This window comes from Dromaius novaehollandiae, chromosome W (genome assembly GCF_036370855.1).
Source record: "Dromaius novaehollandiae isolate bDroNov1 chromosome W, bDroNov1.hap1, whole genome shotgun sequence".
Taxonomy (NCBI): Eukaryota; Metazoa; Chordata; class Aves; order Casuariiformes; family Dromaiidae; genus Dromaius; species Dromaius novaehollandiae.
In genome coordinates, this window is record NC_088130.1 from 70080133 (window position 1) to 70096072 (window position 15940).

The window sequence follows — 15940 nt, forward strand, 5'->3', positions numbered from 1 at the left end:
TCGAGGTGCAGAAACGGGAGGCAGCGGCACGGCCATCCGGGGAGCCCAGCAAGCAGAGCAGGGGTGACCGGCGATCAGGAGGCCCCGACCTGTCAGCAGATACCCAGCAACACGGGAGAGCACGAGGGCGGCAGAGAAGGGGCGGCGGGGCGAGAGGGGGAAAGCAGGATGCGCACGTAAGACATTTGCGTTAAATAAATCTGCAATATGTCTTATCTGATTAACTTGTTGACATTATATAATTAAGTAAACTATGTGCTTCAGATTCACACCGGTCATACATCTACTTTCCGTGTTCTAATTTAAATCAGCCTTTAAAAAAGGTTTATAGTAATACTTGTGATCTTAGACTGTTTCCTTGACTTGGAGGGCCAAGAGAGAGATTTGGTGGTATTTAAGACATATAGAAAGTTTCTTCTGAAAGAATATTTTGTTCAAGGAACAGGCTGGGAAAGCATTTGAGATATGTTAGCACAGTTCGTCATTACTCGCTTCTGATTGTTTTTATTAAATAATCCTAGTTGTTACAGACAACAACTTTGAGGGCCATGAGGCAGTCTAACGTGTGTTAAGGCTCCCCGTAACTTGTCACAAGCGTGTTCTTAGTGGACCCAAACTGCGAGGTAATGTGACATGTCTTGCGCCCCAATGGCAGAGCAAACTGAGGCATTGCACATAAGCTGTTGGGCCGCTGTATTGCAGTCCTTACAGGCCCTAGCTAAGCAAGAATAAAGCAGATTGAGTGCATTTGCATGAAAAGTTTGTAGCCATGTAATGAGGGTGAATATGCATTAGTTTAGCTTGCATTAGCAAGATGAAAACCAATGCTATTAATTCTTTGTTTGTGGAAAAAACACAACTGAGCCACAAGACCTGGTTTAAGTCAGCTTACTTAAAGGCATATGCCAGTTTTGCCAAATGTAGTTGAAATAATTTTATTACATTAATATGTTTTTCCCAAAGCAGAGTAGGCCTTAAACAAAGATTTGAATAAGAAATAACTTTCTGGGTTAGTTAAGGAGAAAAACAGGAGAGAGATTTGGCTGCAGCCTCTTCCCTGTTACTGGAGAAAAATAAACCTTTGCAGCTGCTCAATCAGCAGTTGCCGGGTGGTTTTCATTCAAATACACGGGCACAGGGAGAACAGGTGAGATAACATATTTGCTTTCATTGTGGGGCTATATAGTAGCTAATGCAAATATGCTCGTCACAGGGCACATAAATGCCACATCCTGCTCATACTACCAAAGCAGATCCAGCCTGCCTTTAAAAGAAGGTTTATTCAGCAAATATCACCCCTTCGCTATTATTTTCTTAAGATTTTTTCTAATAACTGTCAAGCACTTGTTTAGTCATTGCTGTTTCACATGAAATTTCTCTATCTAGCGAGAACAGGATCGCTGCACATTTCCTGTTCTTGTGAATAATGCAGAATTTTAATTGTTAGAGGAATAAGCAGGAAACTGAGGTTACTGAGTAAGCCATTCGCCTTTTAATTTAAGGAACCCAAAAGAAACACAACAGAAAATTGTTTCATTTAACATTCAGCAGCCTAGTGGAGAAAAGAAAGAAAAAAGACTTAAAGAAAAGACTTATCTAGAAATTGCAACTGCTTCAGGGAAACGCTGCTGTCTGAATTCTTCCGTCCTGGCAAAACATTCGCAGTCACATAAAAAGAGCTGGCGACCAGCAGAGTTACTGATTGCCTCTGTGGCCGAACTGCACCACGGCTGATTATGAGCCAATTTGTGGGATTCTGTGTGGGAGCTGCGTGGTGAGACGCCAGGCCTCAAAGAGATGTTTGCTGACGGTTTGATCTCCTCCGTCTATGCGCACTGGGTATTCACCGGCGGAGACGGTGGCAAACAGACCAACAAGGACCAATCGATGAGTGTCACAACAGCTAAAGCTGGCAACCACTTTGATCTTAAACTGAACGACTCTGGTCTGCATGGAAGGTGCTTTTTTAAAAGCATGTGAGCAACATCAGTAAGACGACTTATTTGTTTGCTGTACCACTTAAAGAATGAGGATGCTCAGAAAAACTCTTTTTCTCACAGCAGTGGCAGTACCGTTTGGAAACACACTGCCAGTAACGAACCTGAGGGAAGTGCAGAAACCATTTACACAGACCTAAGTGGTTAGAAGTGCTAGAAAACGGTCCTAGACACAGGAACGGCGGCCAGAATAACCTCCCAGGATCAGGAAAGATTACTTGCAGCTGTTCTATTTTTGCAGGTATCTCTGGACACAGAATCAAAAATAGAAAAAATAATAGCAGAGGGTTCCTGCATATGCCAGTTGGTTATGAAACTCAACCTTTTGTTTCCAAGCTGCTCATGTTTTATATTAAAGCCTGGAGAGTGAATTTATTTTCATCTAATTATTAAAAAACTCCCAGCAAATCACCACTATCACCAGCTGACGTGCCCCTCTGAAGGCTAGAGCTACATCTTCTAAGGAATTTTGTACCCTGCTGAAATTCCCTGTGTAGCAAGAACAGTCTCTGCCCATCAGTGCAGCACATGCATCGCCCAGCGCAGGGAGTCAGCGGCAGGTAGCAGCGGCCTTAGCAAGGGGCACAAGAAGCTGTGGAAAGCTGCATCAGTGTGGACATAAAACCATGCCAGCTGAGTAGGGGGGTCAGGCACAGCGCAGTGCCATACAGGGATGAACACTATCTTCCTTCCCTTCTCCATTTTTCTGTTTTTCCCACTTGCGCTTTGCTCTCCTTTTTCCTTCCTGAAGCTACTTCTTCTGCTCATTGCTTTCTCCTGCTGCCCTGCTCCCTGCTTTCTCCCTTTGCCTCTTTGCTGCTTGATTTTGAAAGAATTTCCTTTCCTCCATTCAATTCTTGCCCTGCAATTCTCTCTGGAAATCAGCCAGCAGGCTAAACTGGAGCTATAACAGCTAATACTAAACAGATATTTTTTAGGAAGATTATACAATCTTATGCTTTAGAGTTTCTAGTGATTAGGGTGAGATCTTCCTGGGGAAAAAAGAGTGTTTCATCCTTGCCTACTGCACTATTTGTCCTACTTGCCTTTGATGCATCTCGTGCTATTAGAGACAGATGTCAGTTTGTACAAAAATTGGGTTGGAAGATGGGGCAGGACAGTCAAGTTAAGGACTCCCCAAACTGCAGTTCCAAGAGACCTTCATGAAAAACAGATGGGTTAAATCTATCACTCAGTCACTATTAGGATCAGAACTGCACAAACCAAAAGGTAAAGATGACAAAAAATTTAGCACGGTTTTAGCAACGCTAGTTCAGGACAATTTTACCGTGCCATAAACAGCCAGGCATCATGAGATACCAACAGAGCTTTTCATATTCAAGTCAGTAATAAATATGGAAGCAAGCTTTTTTAATTTCTCACTTGATGATATGTGTACCGATCTACCTAAGTGCACACTACTAACCCCAGTGGTATCTCAGCATTCCCTATCACTTCTCACCAATGATCTCCCACAAAAAATGTCATACAAAAAGCAGGAATTACACGCTAAGCTATAATTTCACAGTAGACTCCACTGAAACTATGGTGAATTCCAGCATTCTAGTGAAATTATTTGTTACTCTCTTTGTACATACAGTTTTGCTTCCCAAGGATTTGGCAACAAACTATAACCTTGACGAGATAAGTAAATAACATAATGAGAACACTTATTTTTCTGTAATGTTTTCCCTCATCCTTTCCCAGCTCTGCCTCTCCTTCCTATTGTGTCCTTATTTTTAAAGCAGATTTTTTTGGCCAAAACATGCTAGTATTATGTGCCGGTTCTCAGAAGTGTAGTACAAATTTCATTGCCATTTTTCATACAAATACTAATGCACTGAGGCAGAACGCATCCTGCTTTGTCCTGTGAATCTTCTCAAGTGGTCTGCAATAAAGCCATCAAGCTCATTTCAAGCTATGGTAAAGAGTAATGGTAAAGGGTGTATTATCTGCCAGGTGGTTTGCTATAGATCCCACCACGCAGAAACCGTTTTTGGTTTGTTTGTGAACATCTTTGTTGTAAAGAGGGATCCGATCTATCTTGTCTGCACTAAGTGTCCCATTAAGCGAGCCTTTACTAGGGATGGCTGATTCGGAAAGTTACACAGGGCTTCAAGCAGAAATATAGATATTTACAGTGTCCCAGAAACAGACCAGATACCCAAACAAGATTAAGCTCCCGTTGGACCTGTCAGTGTAGAAGTAATGACAGCCCTCAGTAGAAATGATTATCACTGTCAGGCTGCATTAGCTCACTGAAGTTACTCTATTCTTAGCGCTGCCCTGTGAAAATGCTTAAGAAAGAGCCACACTTGAGTTACAAAACACTGATTTTCCCAGTGACACCAAGTGATTGGATTAGCAGTGACTGGATTAGCACTTGATGAACTGTTACAGCTGCCCCGCTCCATCCTCACGGCATTGTAATATCGGCACGTCGGCAGGGTTTGAAACACAGCCTGAGCGACTAACTAGCTCCGATTCAATTGTGGGAACTGGGAGATGGATTAAAAGCCGAAAATTGAGTTAAGATAGCAAAGCTGTGGAAATAGGCCCTTGAAACGGCTGCCCCTCGGGATTTCCCAGGGTGGTAGGCAGGTCCGGGGAGGGCGCCGGGCTTGCCATCCGCCCCAAAGCCTCCTCCTGAGGGCTTTAATCAAAAACATTGGTTTTTACTCCAAAAGGAAAGCGGACCGCCCTGAGCTCTTTGGAGAAACGCCCGCAGGAGACGCCCCGGGGGCTGGAGGCCCTCCAGGGCCTGGCCCTGATGCTCCCATGTCCCCCCGGACTTGGCACCCTCTGCGCGGCCTTGGGCCCAAGGCGGTGGCCCCGGGCGCAACGTGGCGGCCCTGGGCCCGTTTTGGGAGACCGGCTCTCCCTCCACCTCAACGAGAGCAAAGATGCTGCTCAGGCCCTTAATTTCACCGCCGGGGCCTGTCAGCTAAAAGCCAGGCGCCATGACGGCGAAATGCTTCACCGGGTTCGGACCAAAGCCCAAGCGCCAGGAGAAGGCATGGTTCAAACGGGGGGTGAGATCCACCTGGAAGCCCCTTCTCCTGGGGCCGTGGAGACCGAGGCCTGGGCCGCCCGGGGGGCAGCCGCCATCTCGGGGGAGCAGGTGCCATCCCGCTCCGAGGCCTCGCGGCGCCATGGCGCGGTCTCCTCACAGGAGGGGAGGCCCCGAGGCGTCAAATAAACCAAAGAAATGGGTATTTTTCCCTCAGGTTTCTGAATGTCTGGCGAAGCGGTGTGGACACAGGTGGCGTGGGGGGGATCTGAGGTGTTTCTGCGAGGAAACCCCCGCGCTCCCCCGCAGGCAGCGGGGCCGGGCGGGCGCAGCCAGGCCGCGGCAGCAACGCCTCCGCCGCGGCGCCGCCCGGCGCTCGGCTCCCGCAGAGGGAGGTGCTCGGCGCCGCGCCGCGCTCTTCGCCGCCGCCCACAGCCAGGCCGGACGCGCGGCGCCGCCGGCGAGCAGGTCTGCGCTGCCGCGGGCGGGGGGCGGGCGGGCAGGGGCGCCCTCGCCGCCTCCCTCGGGGAGCCGGCGCTGGGCGGCAAGGGGGAGGGCGGCAAGGGGGGCCGCCGAGGCGGAGGCGGCGCCGCGGCGGCCCCCGGCCTCAGCCCGCGGGCGCCTGTGGGGGCGGGAGGCGGCCGCGCGCTCCGCCGGCTCCCCGCACGCGGCCCCTGCGGGGAGGGTTGGGCGGGGGGAGCCCCGGCACCGCCGCGGCGGCGACAGCGGCGGCCCCGGCCTGGGGCGAGAGCGGCGGCGGCCTGCGGAGCCCGGCTGCGCCGTGCGCTGCGCTTGAGAGTGGACTTAACCCGCCGTCTGCTGTAAGTGCGGCGGGCTGCGCTCCCGCAGGTGCCCCGGCCGTTACCTAGCGCGCTTTTCCTCGCTTTTCCTCGCTTTTCCTCGCTTTTCCTCGCTTTTCCTCGCTTTTCCTCGCTTTTCCTCTCCCTTTTAACTTTTCGTGCTCCTCCGCTAGCCTGAAGTGAGTTTAAAGATGCCGTTTCACTCCAGGGGTGCCCAAATGTGGTTCTTCCGAAACGGCTTGCCCATCAGCTGCACCCCCTGATTTCCCTGGGGGACGAGGCTAGAAACCTGCCCGGGCACCAGCGGCGGCTGCTTTTCCATCTAAACATTTAGCTGCTTCAGAAATGCTGTGAACAATATTGTTATTGTTAATGTATGCTAAGTAGTGTTTTATACCTAATAGATCGGGTTGTTGCAGAGAAGCGTCTTTCACTTTTTTTATGCACTTGCGGTGATGGTGGAAACACATTTTGTCCTTAAACCTGCAGCCAGGCGCAACTTCTGCGGAGTATTTGTGTGTTTGTGCGCGACGGTGGCGGAGGGAGAGGAGTCAGGTACACGGATAGCACGGGAGCAGTTTGCCTCTTCTGAACCCTCATGCAGAAATTCCTTCGAAATAATTCCGGACCTTGGGCAATAGGGGGAAAAAATTGCCGAGGCTTAAATGAGTTGCACGCTTGCAAGCATGTGGGGGAGATGCCCGTGCGGCGGCGCGGGGAGGCTCTGCGAAACCAGGGTGTCGGGGAGGCTCGAGCAGCTGCGGAGCGGCAGCTCGCGTCCTGTGCTGCTTATTTTTGTCCTGGGAGAAGCAGCGATGCATTGCAGCGTGCTGGAGGGCGCGAGCGGGGGAGCGCAGCGCGTGCCTGGGCGCTGCTGGAGCGCCTGCTCTTGCGGTCTAAAAACTGGCGTAAGAGCGTCTTGGAAAAACGCACTGCCCTGGAGAACATGGCACACGATACTCACCTGTGCGTCTGGGAGTCCTGCATGCCAGTAGTCTCAGTTTGCATCTGAAGCAGCTACCTTTTTTTTAATTTCTCCTGAAAAGCTGTTTTTTCTTACCGTCCATGCATTGCAGCCTGAGATTTCCAAGCTCCTATCTCGTGGGTGTCTGAGGGTTGCTGCAGAGGAGATCGTGTGTGTTGTGCTGGTTCCTGCACAAGCTTTAGTTTTGCTCTTTCTTTCGTCGAGGAACAAAAGCAGGAGTAATTTCGACAGAAGGGCCGTGTTTTGCATTTTGTGTGTTGAAATGTGGCGTGGGGAAGCAGCCTTCGGTAGTGCCAGGCAGCAGGATTGGATATGATTCAGGTGGCTTTAGGGAATAGCTGGAGCCTGACATACTGCACCGTCCCCCCAATCCCTTCACACACACATAAAAGCCGAAGAAATGAATTGACCACCTTGAAGGTCCCCCTGATTTGACCAGAATTTGACTGTTTGTTTCCAGGTCAGTGTTCGGCATTGCTCTGGTTAATGTGGCATTCTGCAATAACCAGGCAGTGTGGAAACGTGGAAAGTTTCTGTAGTCTAAAATACAGCAGTTTTACCAGGCAACAAATAATTCTCTGGAGTGGTTGACAGAGAGTGGACCATGTAACCTTGAAATTTCATGTTAGAAAAGGAGATTTAAGCTTCCTGTTTCCTTTTAAATCTTGAAGAACTGACTGATTCCCGGAGATCAGCGTGCATCAGCCGGCTGTCCTGGCGCGGAGGTAGGTCTCAGGAAAGATCTGGCAGTGGAGTGATAAAACTTGCTGCCGATCTTGCTCGTGGCAGCTCCTGCTTCGCTCCCCGTGCTTGCTGTCAAAACCTCTCACGTACTCGTCTGCGCCCAACGAGCCCCGCGCCGCTGGCACGAAGCAGGCTGAGCGAGCGTTAATCGGGGTGAGGCCAGAAACGGCTCTTTCTGGAGAGACAGGGAAAGAGCCAGCCGATGTGAAAACTTTGGCGTTTGTTTTTCTCATTTCTGGCTGCCGTGTCCTTGTGCAAACAGCCCTGCCGTGGTGCAAAGCGAGGGAGAAGCAAACTTGGGAGTTGTGATCCCCCGCGTGCCGTTGCCTTTGGAGGGAGAAGGAGGCACCCGAAGATTTTTCTCCCCCCTCGTGTAGCCTCCATGGGAAGAGAGAGCTAACTTTCCCCTCTGCTATTCTAAGGGGTTAAAATTTCTGGGATAATGGTGCGTGTCTGAGCAGCACAATAGACTTATCCTAAATTCCTAAAACCTTTCATGGAATAATCAGATTGCTTCAGTGTGCACGTAAGATTGTCTGCGGTACAAAGAAGAAATAATTTACTGTTTCAAAGGCAGCGACTTAAACATATAAAAGCCACTAGTGTATTAGAACTGATGACTTTCTATCTCGGGAAACCTTCTTTACAGTTGACAGTCCTTAAAGAGCCATGATAAATAGGATCAGATTATTTGACAAGCCAAACCATTCTGATCGCTGTTGTACGTTTTTATTTAAACAGAATGGCGCAGGGAATGTAAATCTGCCTTAACATATTGAGGGGGGTGTCAGCCGCTATTGTGGCTTGCTGTTGTTGCTGCAGTCATTGTTTGAGGCACAGAGTGCCCGGAGCTCTCCAAGCCTGTCCTAAGCAGCGTGGAGCAGAAGCCCTTCGCTTTCCGCTGTGCCAGAGCTCTTCCTTACCTGGTCATCAGCAAAAGAGAAACTGCCTCGAAGATTGCAGAAGGGTGCCTGGCGAAGCGTGGATCAGACGTAGCTTGTAGCGGAGCTCTGTTCCCTTCCCCGCTATCGGGCATAAAGCGAGTGTGTGAGCAGGAGGGCCGGCTCTGCATCTCAGAGCCTTGCAAAGCTGCTCCTCAGCCACTGAAAAGCCGGAGTGTTTCGGATTACCCCCTGCATAGGCCCAGCGCACAGCGAGGGAGTTTGTGACGCTCGTGGAAGCTCAGGGTTAAAGGAACTGAAAACCCAGCCCGAAGAGTTTGGGAAAACCAGTGATGTATATAAGTATGTACCTGTCAAGAGCATAGCCTGCTGATAGCTTAAGCTGCTGTAACACCAGCTTCACTTTTTATTCACTGTGAGAAGATGTATTCCCTGGTAAGACCACAGCCAAGATTGCAGAGGTTGCTTCTGGCTGGTTTTGTTTTGCAGGAGGCCTGTGTAAGATAGCAAAATAGATTCAGGACTTCAGGAGAGCACTCAGTCCCTGCTCCTGTCCCGAGCAGGATCAGCTGTGTCTAAACCGTGTTTTTCTAAGCTTTTGAAGACCTTCAGGGATGGGTTTGCCAGAGTCCCTAATGATTTGCTAGGAAGCTTGTTCTTTAAGTGCAACTGAAATCTCCTTGTTGTAATTTAAGCACAGTAGAAGTAGGAAACAGATGATCACTGTCCTCTTTGTAGGTGTGTTTCAGCTGGGGAGTGTTGAGCATCTGCCACCCTGAAAGAAGCCGGTGGGAGCTGGGAGCATTACTTTTCTTTCTAAATGAGGTTGGAAGCGGCTATAATTGGGTGTCTGTACAGGGCAGCCTCAAACAAGCAATTGCCTTTGAAAAGCACCGTACACTGAGTTTAGCTCCTGTTATCCACAGTCAGACAGGGAAAGAGTTTCCATTGCACAGTGATAGCTCAAATTAGATCCCTTTTTTAGGAAGGGCATACCTATTAGAAGGACTGTCTGCTTTAGAGGAATGGTGCTCATCCTGGAGTGATAAGGATTGTACATGGGCATGGTTGTTCAAGCACTGGGAGACCTTTTTTCTCCGAAGAGTGTCAGTGAGACAGTGATGGGTTTCAGCTCCGTAAGCGACAGCTAGCTCTGTTGGCTCGTGGGGCAACTTCTCCATGCCCTAAAGAAAAGCAGAAATCGCCTGGTGCTGCTTAGAAATAGTTTAGTCAACCCGGTGACCACAGTGGCAGCGTGCTCTCCGCGTTGTCCCTTGCTGTGCTGCGAAGTCCTCTGAAAGGCAGAAGTACGGACTCGTCCTTCGTGCCCTTTTAATCCAAGGCCTCAGCGCTCTGAGCTGGAGGCAACGTAGGTCTGCGGTAGCTGCTTTCGTCTGAGTAGATGTGCTGTCTTCACGTGACGTTGCAGTGCATTAACTGGTGGCATTTGAGCTTGTACACTTAGCAGAGGGATGCAGTCACTTGCTGAAGCTGAAGTGTCTGTCAAACACAGCTGTAGTGGCTGTGACAGTCTGAAGGCATCAGACAGAAAGGTTTGAGAAGAGCTGGATGCAGCAGGACGCACAGACTTTGGCTGCGCTCTGGGACTTGCTGGTGCGGGACAGCCTGAAAGTGCTCTGCACCTTGTTGTGGACCCAAGCTTGACCCACTCAGGAGTTGGGCTGACAGGACAGGGCTGAGCACAGCACCCAGACCCTCAGCCTGGATGGCCAAATCGTGGTCATAGCAGATGTAGTGGCCAGCAGTACCCATAGGAAACAGGCTTGAGGTGAAGCTGATGGCTAAATCTGCTCTTCGCTTTGCAGCGCACGCATTTCATGGTAGTCCCCACGTTTCCCCTGCAGACGAGGAGCCGTCTGGGATCAGACTTCCAGCACTGGTTGTATCTTCACTATTGCTTGAGTGTCATCTCCTTGCTCAGGCTCTGACTCTGGTGCTCTCAGCTTGGCTGCAGCTTCCAGAGCTTCCAGCTTCCAGCTCCTCCTCAGCCAAGAGCACAAGAAAGGTGTTGGCTGCCACCGTATACTTCAGGTAGGCATTTTCTGTGTGATAGGTTTTGGCAATCTTCAAAACCTCTTTTTCTTTTCCTTCCCTCCCCTAAATTTAGTTCCAAAGTGGAACTTTTTTTTTTCCTCCTGCATTTCAGAAGTTACTTGAGAGAGGAAGATTTGACAGCTCTGCTCGCTGTTTCTGGCCCACTGATATGCCTGTTTTTTCCATCTATTTTTTCCTCTACTGTGGCTAGCCCTTAACCTGCAGGCAGTACAAAACAGAAATCCTCCTAGTCTTAGTCCTGGTTCAGACTTCACCGTTTGTACTTCTTCATGAAGATGCTCCAAAAGACAGGTTTGCTTTTGATTTGAGGATCAGTTAGAGAGCTAAGGATGGCCCCTGGCTGATCATGTTCAGCCCTCCATTCCCCTGCTGCTTCCCAAATTATTTTAGAAAGGACATTAAAAAGGATCCACGGTAACAAAATTGAGCTCTCTCAGCTAATCTTTGCACTAACTAATTGTAAAACAGCATAAATAACTGCTTTCTGTCAGTGGAGCAATGCTGTTTCACACCATCTGAGGACCTGGACCCAGCTCCAGGCAGGCTTTCCTAGATGTGGGGTTGGCTTTCCTCCCCCCACCCCTTGCTCTTTATTCTGTCGGTGGCTGTTCGCTGCACATATTGATTCATGTATGCAGGAGGAAGCGTGGTGTTATAAAAAACACGAGTAGCTGGCAAACGTTCAGGTCTTTTAGATGTAATCATCCAGTTTGGAGTCTTCATCAGCATAACAGGGTTCCTAAATTTAAATAGAGATCTGGAGAAATATGGTAATGAAAAATGGTGTAACAGTCCTGCGCTTTGCTGCGAAGGCCGGGTTTTGTCAAAGGAGTTTTACAGAAGATTTATGATGAGTTTTGGATTCAAAACATGAATTTGATAAGGTCAGGGAGAGATGAAGTATGGATAATGATATCTCGTTGCTGCAGTTAAAAGGGAAGTCTAACCCAGTGCATGTCTTTCAGATAACTATATTAGCTCATAAATTTTCACAGCATTTATTTTTTTCCTGACACGCAGGCAGATAAGTAGCATAATGAATGGTGGGTTTCGCTTGCCTTCAAATGAGCATGAGAGACTCAGAGGGTCTGAACAGCAAGTCGGCAAAGAGCTGTGCAAAGTCTCTCCTTGAATTTACGGCAAGTTGGAGCGCGTTGGTAGGGTGTGAAGTGGCTGTGCTTGTACCAGCGGTCCTGTTACCCCGTTACCCATCGGTTTACGGGAGGTGGTTCCTTGGGCGCGGTTAGTCCGTGCTCAACTTCTGGGTTCCTTCACAGGTGACTGTGTGACTCTGTTATATGAGATCTTGTTCAGTAAGCCAGGCTTTCTTCCTGCTTAAAATATTCCTATAAATCCTGTTTTCTCTTGTTTTCTCCTCCTTTTTGAGTTGTGAACAAAGGGTTAGAGTATTTATCGTTTGGGTCACTTTGCGGTCGCAGGGTCGTGCTGCCTTGTCCAAAACCCGTCTCTGGTTTGTGTGCTTTGCAGGTGTTTTCCAAGTTACCAGTTTTTTCTAGTCAGCAGCAGTTACATTTGTGCAGCCATTGAAGTGTGATAGACAGGATTACTCGCTAAATACCGGCCTACCGCAGCACAGGCAGCGCAGAAGCCGCTCTTACGCTTACCGAGCAGGTTTCTGCAAAGGTAGAAGGGAGGGAAGTTCACATGGTCCCTTGTGTTATAATTAAGCTCTTACCCTGCGTTTGGCCTAGCAGGGAAAAGCACTGGGGTAATTTTTTAATACAGCTTTTGGAAACATTTGGGCGAGGTCTTTGCCTTCTTTGCCTTTTTTTTTTTCTTTTTTGTAGTGCATTTGTTTTCCATATTGGTTAGTACTGAAAAACGACTGAATTAGTCACTGCTCTCCCTCGGCCTCCCAGATGTGAGCGTGACTCTCGGGTGTGCGTGCGTTACGGGAGAGCTTTGGTGGAGCCTTTAGCGGGAGGTAGCGCGGGGGCTGGAAGGGGGGGGTTTCGGCGCTGCCCTTCCCCTCCTGGACGATGCCCCGTGGTCGCAGAGGATGCTGTTTGAGAAGGGACCCCCAAGGCTGTGGGTATGTGATTAGCAAACATTGACGGGTATGGGTAGCTTAGAGCATGCTTTTTACTTTATTCTGAATAATCTTTGTGGGACGTGAGATGGAGTGGATGGTTTATAACACGTAGGAAATGTCTGATGCTCGCCCACGTATTTAAAAGGTGATAGCTGAGTAATTTTTGCATCGCAGGACGAGTTTTGCTAGTCCCACTCGTGTGCATGCTCGTCGTGGGCTCCTTGAGACCCGAACGGGGTCTGAAAGATAAAGTGCTGATGGCTTCTTTGCAGGGCCGCGTGTCAGCAGCGAGTAGCTGGGCGATAAATTGGCCGTCTTAACTACGGGGTTGACAGAAATCGGTACGAGCGTGCTGTGGAGTAGGCCTTTGTATCGCTGATACGTTCGGATGTCTGGAAGTTGGAAGTGCATTTATTTGAAGAAACACTTTAAAAATGCAGTGTGTTCTGTATATATTCCTTTCCCTGTTACAAAGGATGTCCTGGCTTACTAGAAGCGAGTAGGACGTGGCTGTGACTTGCCAGGAGTTTTTGCAAGCTGGAGACTGAACTTGTCTGCATGCAAGTGCTGCGAGGCACCAGCGCCCGAAAACGTTTCTTTCAGGCAAATGCTGTATCTGTGATGCATTGATGCACATTGCACCTATATGACAATGATTATGTAGGCCTGATTTTGAACAGAAAAGCCGGCTCCCGGTGTAACTCCAGCAGGTTGTTTGCTTTTGAGAAAAAAATGTTTGGCTCGTTGTGGACCGTTGACGTGGCCGCTGCGAGGCTCCGCTTTTTCGGCAGATGATTGCAGACAAAGCGTAGCGTGATGCTGGTGTTACTGGGTGTTTTTTTATCTTATCATTCCTACATCCTCTCGCTCACACAGTATCTGCGATGCTGCTTTCTGGTAATGCGCTCATAAATTTAATTCTCCGTCCGCATTCGGCTTTGCCTTCCACGCTTTCCTCTACCTCCTTTTGGTATGGAAAGAGGTGACTAACATGACTGCTTTAATGACTTTGGTGTTAATAATCCCATCGGTGTGGAGCTCTGTCCTGGAAACTCCTGCGCTGATAAACGTTGCCCCTCAGCAAAGCAGTAACAGGTTATTTGGGGCTTTTTTGTGGGGTGGAGGTGGAGGGTGCAGGGACGGCTGGAGTTCAGCTCTCCAAAAAGCGTGCCGAGGCCTCTGTGGTTTAAAACAGACGTGATAGACAAGAACACTGGGGGAAGAGCTTTCTTGGGAGTATGGTTAAAATTGCTCTAATTGGGGTAAAGCAAGTGTGGCACCTGGGAGGTCTTGCTGTCCTGGTTAGTCCTGGAAAGTGTAGCATGTGGCAGGGATTTCTGGGGTGCTTTGGGGAAGTTGGGACAGATTTACTGAGTACATGTATATACAGGGGTTTTAGTGTTTCATGGTGTTTTTTTTTCTTCCGTTAGCCACATTTTTTCCTTGCATATTCTGATTTCCTGGTATTCCTAAAAAAGCCTGGAGGAGGCTTTCTGTTCGTGTTGCAGAGCTTTGTATTTCTATTTAAAGGATGTAGCTGAAGGATTTCAAAGACCAACCTCTCCCTGGTTTATATTAGGAAGTCTTTCTGCTACAGCCCTTACGATGTCTTTGGGAGGATGGATGGAGCTAGAAATAACGCGTTTCCAAAACTGCCTTTACATCCTGGCTCCGGTCGCCCGCAGCGAGGGTGTTTGCATCTCCTGGAAGGGACTCGAGCGGGAAGCTTGGTAGGCGCCCGGTCCTCCCACGGAGCCGCCTCGCCGGGCTGGCCAGCCTTGCTTCGCGGGAAATCTCCGTGCAATTGTTGATTTCCTTTATTCATCAGAAAGTTAACGTCTGTGGGGTGTTTGGGAATGAGAAGGGGGTGTTTTTGGTGATGGCGTGTCAAACATGCTTCATGCCTCCCTGTCTCACAGGACCTTTCCAAAGGAAGGTTGACCGGCGTTGGTTCCTGATTTTTTGGATGCATTTGGGGTATTTTCGGCTATGGCTAGGCTCTTGGAGCAGCATTGCATTTTATTCAAGTATCACATTTGCATCAGATGCTGGAGTTTCTAGAGGCTGTCAGAAAAAAAAAAAGGGATGCGGTGAGGGTCTAATCGTGCTGGAGGAGCCGGACTCCAGCCTCGTGCAGCAGAGTCGGAAGGAAGCGAAAACCCCCGGACACTCGCTGCGGTGGGGAGCCAGATAGGCTCAGCGTTGGCCAATTTGAGTAAGTAATGGTTGCTCTATATGCCTGGGGTACCTCTGATACCGTCATCCACAGGTTGGCTCTCAGGGCCATCACTGATTTTATTTATTTATTTATTTAATTTCATTTTATTTTTTAAAGCTTAAATGAATAGTAGTTTTGCTGCAGAGGAGTTGAATCTCTTGCTGACCAGCTGCTGGTACAACATGCGCGCTGTGCTTTATATCCTGCACTTCCCAGAGCTAATGCTATTTATACAACATTTTTCTTTGTTGGGCTTTTAACTAATTGTGTGTCAAGGGAAGTAAAATCTTATTTCTGGAGCTGACTTTTCTCTCTGGAGCATAACTTTTCCTTGATGATATTCCCATAAGCAATTTGTATGAATGTAAAGATGTCCTCCTTTCAGCGACTCTCCATTAATGAGCAAAAGCATTATCAGAGCATCTAGTAGGTTGTATATTTGATTAGGAGATTTTTCTTGTAAAGATTAAAAACCTGTAAAGTTTGACATTCAGAAGTTTGAACATTTTTCTTTAAACATTCTTTCCCAAATTCTGAGAGGATAAAAATGTTTAAAGAGCCATGTTTTTAAATTACGTTCGCCACAATTTTAGCGTGCTTAGTTTTTGTTTTTAATATACCTCTAAACATCTTGAAATGAGAAGGATTTTCTGAACTGAAACCATTTTTCCTCAGACTTCAATTTGTTCCCAGCCACAAATATTTTTCTTTTCAAAAGCAACTTAGATTTCAGTTAATTACCATTTCCCCAATTTTTAAGGAACAGACTGCAAGTGGAAGAAGAAAATCAGGTCTGCAGCTCTTCTCCCTACGTCCCTTTCCGTGCTCGGAGGTGGGTCTTCCAGGACACGCATGAACCTGCTCATTGATCTGCCGGGGAATATATGGAGGCAGGAGTGGATTTCCTTCAGAGGAGAAGTAGTAGCTTTCTCTGTAATTTATGGCGTGCCAAAGGAAAATGGTCATTAGTAAAAACTGGGTTAGAAACCTCAGCAAAATTTGCAAGCGCTGCTGCGGGTGACCGCGTTGGCGTTGTCGGGTACCGCTGCGGCCGCCAAGGATGCTCTTGGGAAAGTTCAGGAAGGGTGTTGGGAAAATTCACTGAAATCCAGCTTTGAATTCCCATTTTTTGCATGCTCCAAGTGACGCATTGGC

General features: G+C 48.5%; 1 protein-coding gene across 4 annotated transcripts in view; it reads left to right on the top strand.

Moving 5' to 3' along the window:
- Positions 1 to 5331: 5331 nt before the first annotated feature.
- The window catches only part of LOC112994462 (ras-related protein Rab-27B), a 30160-nt gene continuing 19551 nt past the window's right edge, over positions 5332 to 15940 (top strand). The window contains exon 1 of one of the 4 annotated variants that reach the window (XM_064500591.1): positions 5332 to 5475. The gene's annotated coding sequence lies outside the window, so the exon portion shown is untranslated. Of the gene's footprint in view, positions 5476 to 5540; positions 5829 to 10355; positions 10491 to 14690; positions 14783 to 15940 lie in introns of those variants that run through there. The other 3 variants (XM_064500592.1, XM_026118819.2, XM_026118818.2) reach the window with 3 other exon arrangements.